Genomic DNA, 6069 nt, shown 5'->3' on the forward strand with positions numbered 1-6069 from the left:
TGGGGAGAACCGAGTCTTAGGTTTTTAAATTATTTGATTTCATCTATTTATTTTATCTTGCTCTTTCTCTTAGTTTGTTTTTATTTAGTCGTTTTACCTTGTTGTTGGTAGTTTTAGTACAAACCTTCATCCCTTATTGTTGACTTAGCTAAACGATAGGATTAGAACAATTAGTAATCTTCTCAACTCCTTGTGGGATCGACCCTTAATAGTGTACAACGATAAAATCGTGCACTTGCGAGGTATAACTTGATACCATCAAGTTTTTGGCGCCGTTGCCGGGGAGTTCGGCTAGATATTAATTGTTTTCGTTCTTGTTTAGACTAAGTCTTTTGTTTCTAATCCCTCTCTTGAGTGTGTAGGATTTCTTGCATGGTTAGGAGAGCTCGACGAGGTCAACCAATACGCCCGATTGACCACGAGATCGAAGCAACCGCGAGAAGACTAAATTCGCTCCGTAGAAGAGGACTTATAGAAACACCGATTCCTCAAGAAAATCCAGTAATTGAGAACCTTCAAGGGGAACCACGGGTCTTTGAAACTTTCGAAAATCCTTTTGCAACACCGGAAACGGAAGTAACAATGGCCGCGGTCCCTATGAGAGATAACTTGGCTCCGAAAAAGGTGGTGAATCCGAGTATTGTGAAGCCACCTATTCAAGCCAACAATTTTGATGTGAAAGCCACCTTGCTACAACTTGTCCAAGGGAATCAATTCGGAGGGGGAGCCACCGAAAACCCCAACGAGCATCTCAACGAGTTCTTGGATAGTTGTGACATGTTCAAGGCCAATGGAGTCACGGAAGATGCCGTACGCCTTAGGCTTTTCCCTTACTCTTTGAGGGGAAGTGCCAAGGAATGGCTTAAAAGTTGTGAACCCGACTCTCTTCGGACTTGGGACGATGTCTCTAAGGCTTTTCTCAACAAGTATTTCCCACCCCAACGAACCGCAAGAATCAAGAGTGAGCTCCAAGGGTTCACCCAACAAGAAGATGAGACCCTTTATGAAGCATGGGAGAGGTACAAGGGCCTCCAAAGGCTATGTCCTCACCACGGTATTGGAGATGATGAGCTCATCAACAATTTCTATGAAGGGTTAAACAATGATATGAAGATGAACCTTGATTCGGGCTCGGGGAAGGGAGCTTTGGATAAGATAGATCACAAGACGGCGAAAGAGCTTATTGAAGAAATGGCTTCTCGCACCTTTCATTGGAACAATGATAGGCACAAGAGAAAAGGGAAGTCAACGGTCGAATCGGCCAACAATGTGGAAGTGAAAGAGATGATAGAAGAGCTTAAGCAACAAGTAGCCTTGATGAGCTCAAGCAAGACATCTAGCAATTCTTCTATGAGGAACCAAGTCTATAGTTGTGAGCTTTGTGGAGACCAAGGACACCCACCCAATGAGTGTCCCTTGGTGGTTGGAGATGGAAGTTGTATGGAGCAAGTGAACGGGATATGGGAGTCTAGTCCGGCCAAGCAAGCATTTAACAACAACCAATATCACCCGGGATTGAGAGCCCACCCAAACTTCTCTTATGGCTCTCAAAATGTCCAAAACCCAACCTTCCAACAAAAGTCACAACAACCAAACTTCCAAACTCAAAAACAAAACACAACATTCAATCAAGGTCCACCGGGTTTCCAAGGAAGAACCTTCCAACCTAGACAACAATTTCAATCACTTAACCCACCAACCACCCAACCATTCCAACAAACCACCCAACCTTTCCAACAAAATTTCCAACCATTCCAACAACCCACCCAACCAAAGTCAAACATGGAACTCATGATGGAGCAAATGATGAATCATCAAACACAATTCATCAACCATACCACCCAAAAACAAGAAGAGACAACCACATCCATCAACCAACTTAGAACCCAAATGCAAGCCTCTCAACGAATGACGGACAACCAAATCTCCCAATTGGTTACTCAAATGAGCCAACTTCAAGCCTCCCAGGGGAAATTCCCGGGTAAAACCGAGGAGAATCCGAAAACCATGAATGCTATCCACTTGAGGAGTGGTAGGGATTTGGAAGACCGGGAATTTGTCAAGAAAAGGAAGAGTAGTAGACCGGGTAACGTCATTGAACCTCAAGTTGTGGTTGAACCTCCAAAGGTAATTGAAGAAAAGGAGGGAGAAGAGGAACTCGTGGAAATTGTTGTGGAGACTCCAAAGGTGATTGATGAACCAACAAGGGTGGTTGAAGAGCCTCAACAACAAGTGGTAAGAACTTATGTACCACCGGTTCCCTTTCCACAAAGATTGGCAAGAGCCAAACTTGAACAAAAGTATGGGAAGTTCATGGATATGATGAAGGGTATCAACATTACTATGCCTTTCATTGATGCCGTAAAGGAGATTCCGAGTTATGGCAAGTTCTTGAAGGAGCTTATCTCAAACAAAAACTCTTTGAGCCCAACAACTACGGTGAGCTTATCCAAGGAGTGTAGTGCAATTCTCATGAATGAAGCTCCTCAAAAGCTTGAAGACCCGGGGAGTTTTTCCATACCTTGCAAGATTGGGACCGTGCACATTGAGAGGGCTTTGTGTGATTTGGGGGCTAGCATTAGTCTTATGCCCCTCAAAATTTTTAAGAAGTTGAAAGGTTATGAGCTTTCACCAACAAGGGTTTCTCTCCAACTTGCGGATAGGTCGGTAAGATACCCTATTGGTCTTGTGGAGGATGTCCCACTCAAGGTGGGGAAACTTGCATTTCCATGTGATTTCTATGTAATGGACATCCCCGAAGACTCAAATATTCCCATCATATTGGGGCGCCCTTGCCTTGCTACGGGGGGTGCTATGATTGATGTGAAGAATGGGAAGCTTTCTTTGCAAGTGGGTGAAGATAAGGTTGAATTCTCCTTGAACAAGGCTATGAAAGAGCCTTCGGAAGAAAAGTCTTGTTATATGATTGATGTGGTAGAAGAATGGGTTGATATGAAGAAATTTGATGAAGACAAGGGTTTGCAAGGGTTCCTTGAGGGCAAGGTAAAGGATTGCAAGGAGCACCGGGAGTATGCTTTAGCTATGGAAGCAACAATTGAAGAAGACCCGGACAAAGAATTTGAAAGCTTGAGAGGAGATGGTAAAAAGGAGGAGAGATCTACGCCTCCTCAAGTGGAGTTGAAACCTCTTCCTTCTACTCTTAAACACGCTTTCCTTGGCCCTAATGATACTTACCCTATTATTGTCAATAGTGCACTCAATGACACCGAACTTCAAAAATTACTTGATGTTGTGAGGAAATACAAAGATGTCATTGGGTACTCAATTGATGATATCAAGGGGATTAGCCCTTCTTTTTGCACCCATCGCATTCATTTGGAGGATGAGAGTGCATCTTCCATTGAGCCTCAACGCCGCCTTAACCCCGCCATGAAAGAAGTGGTTAGGAAGGAGGTGTTGAAGCTCTATGATGCAAGCATAATTTACCCTATCTCCGATAGTGCATGGGTGAGCCCGGTGCATGTTGTGCCGAAGAAGGGCGGGGTCACGGTAGTCACCAATGATAAGAATGAACTAATTCCAACAAGAGTCACAACCGGGTGGAGAATGTGTATAGACTATAGGCGCCTCAACAAGGCAACTAGGAAAGACCATTTCCCCCTCCCTTTCCTTGACCAAATGTTGGAAAGACTTGCCCAACATTCTCACTTTTGCTACCTTGATGGGTTTTCGGGGTTTTTCCAAATCCCGATTCACCCTAATGACCAAGAAAAGACCACATTCACGTGCCCATTCGGCACCTTTGCTTATAGGCGCATGCCCTTTGGGCTTTGCAATGCGCCAGCCACATTTCAAAGATGCATGCTAGCTATATTTTCCGAATATGTTGAGAATATCATGGAGGTGTTTATGGACGACTTCTCGGTCGTAGGCACCTCATTTGATGGATGTCTAGCTAATTTGGGTAAGGTCTTGAAAAGATGTCAAGAGAGTGGTCTAGTCTTGAATTGGGAGAAATGTCATTTCATGGTGACATCCGGGGTTGTTTTGGGTCATGTAGTGTCAAGTAAGGGCTTGGAAGTTGATCAAGCCAAGATTGAAGTGATCAAAACACTACCCCCTCCCACTAATGTAAAAGGAATTAGGAGTTTTCTTGGGCATGCCGGTTTTTACCGGAGATTCATTAAGGATTTTTCTTTGATTGCCCGTCCTTTAACTTTGTTGCTTGGAAAAGATGTGCCGTTTGAATTTACTAATGAGTGTTTGGATGCATTCAATAGGTTGAAGGAAGCTCTCATCACCGCTCCAATCATGCAACCTCCCACTTGGGGAGAACCTTTTGAGTTGATGTGCGATGCTAGTGATGTGGCGGTGGGAGCGGTGCTAGGACAAAAGAAGAATGGTAAACTCCATGCCATATATTATGCAAGCAAGACTTTGGATGAAGCTCAATCACATTACACTACCACCGAAAAGGAGCTTTTGGCGGTCATATATGCCATGAACAAGTTTCGTTCTTATTTGGTGGGCTCTAAGGTAATTGTACACACCGATCACACGGCATTGAGGCACTTGCTAATCAAGAAGGAATCAAAACCACGCTTGATTCGGTGGATACTTTTGCTACAAGAGTTTGATATTGAAATTAGAGACAAGAAGGGTGTGGAAAATGTGGTAGCCGATCATCTTTCTCGGCTACTCCATGTCAAGGGGAAGGATGGCTTGCCAATTGACGATTCCTTGCCGGATGATCAACTATTCGCACTTGCTTTGATTGATGTCCCTTGGTACGCGGACTATGTAAATTATTTGGTATCCGGGGTCATCCCGCACGGTTATGACTCCCATAAGAGAAAGAAATTCTTCCATGACCTTAAGCAATATTTTTGGGAAGAACCGTGCCTCTACAAAGCTTGTGCCGACGGGATAATTAGAAGATGCATCCCCAATGAAGAAGTCCGACCCATAATCTCTCATTGCCATGACATGCCAAGTGGAGGGCATGGTAGTTCACGGAAAACCGCCGCGAGGGTGCTCCAATGTGGATTCTTTTGGCCTTCCCTATTTCACGATGTGGCCACCTACGTCAAGAAGTGTGACAAGTGTCAAAGAAGTGGTAACATTTCAAAGAGGCATGAAATGCCAATGAACTACATACTTGAGGTGGAGTTATTCGATGTATGGGGCATTGACTATCAAGGCCCTTTTCCCTCATCAAATGGGAATGAGTATATTCTTGTTGCGGTGGACTACGTGAGCAAATGGGTTGAAGCAATTCCAACAAAGACTTGTGACGCAAAATCAGTGACCAAACTAATGGAGACAATCATATTCCCACGGTTTGGAGTTCCCCGAATTGTGATAAGTGACCGTGGAACTCATTTCCGGGAGAGGACTCTTGATGCTTTACTCAAGAAGCATGGGGTGCAACATAGGCGGAGCCTTGCCTATCACCCACAAGCTAACGGCCAAGCCGAAATCTCTAACCGTGAAATCAAGATGATCCTTGAAAAGACCGTGAGTCGGTCAAGGAAAGATTGGTCTACCAAGCTTAATGATGCATTGTGGGCTTACCGGACCGCTTTCAAAACACCAATCGGAACTTCACCGTTCCGGTTGGTGTACGGTAAGCCTTGTCATTTACCGGTTGAGTTGGAGCACAAGGCACATTGGGCCATCCGACTACTTAACTTTGACTTGAAAAGCGCCGGGGAGAAGCGGCTACTTGACCTCAATGAGCTTGAAGAATTCCGACTAGAGGCTTATGAGAGCTCTAGGTTGTACAAGGAAAAGACCAAGCGATTCCATGACAAAGCTATTATAAGGAGGGAATTCAAGGAGGGGGACTTGGTTCTCCTCTTTAACTCGAGGTTCAAGCTATTTTCGGGAAAACTAAAGTCAAAGTGGTCGGGGCCTTTCACGGTGGTCCAAGCTTTCCCCTATGGGTCGGTTGAGGTATCCGATGGAGACCAAACATTCAAGGTAAATGGACAACGGCTAAAGCACTACATTGCCGGAACCCCTATCATCAAGAGTGTGAGCTCCATTGCTACCTACCTTCAAAATTATTGATTGTCATTCATAACTCCGTCGAGCCTACGACATAAA

General features: G+C 44.6%; 1 non-coding gene across 1 annotated transcript; it reads right to left on the minus strand.

Annotated features, from left to right (window-relative positions):
* Positions 1-951: 951 nt before the first annotated feature.
* Positions 952-1058, minus strand: LOC141597699 (small nucleolar RNA R71). The gene has a single exon (XR_012522919.1). It is a non-coding gene; the product is annotated as a small nucleolar RNA R71 (small nucleolar RNA).
* Between the last annotated feature and the right edge of the window lie 5011 nt (positions 1059-6069).

This window comes from Silene latifolia, chromosome 8 (genome assembly GCF_048544455.1).
Source record: "Silene latifolia isolate original U9 population chromosome 8, ASM4854445v1, whole genome shotgun sequence".
NCBI lineage: Eukaryota > Viridiplantae > Streptophyta > Magnoliopsida > Caryophyllales > Caryophyllaceae > Silene > Silene latifolia.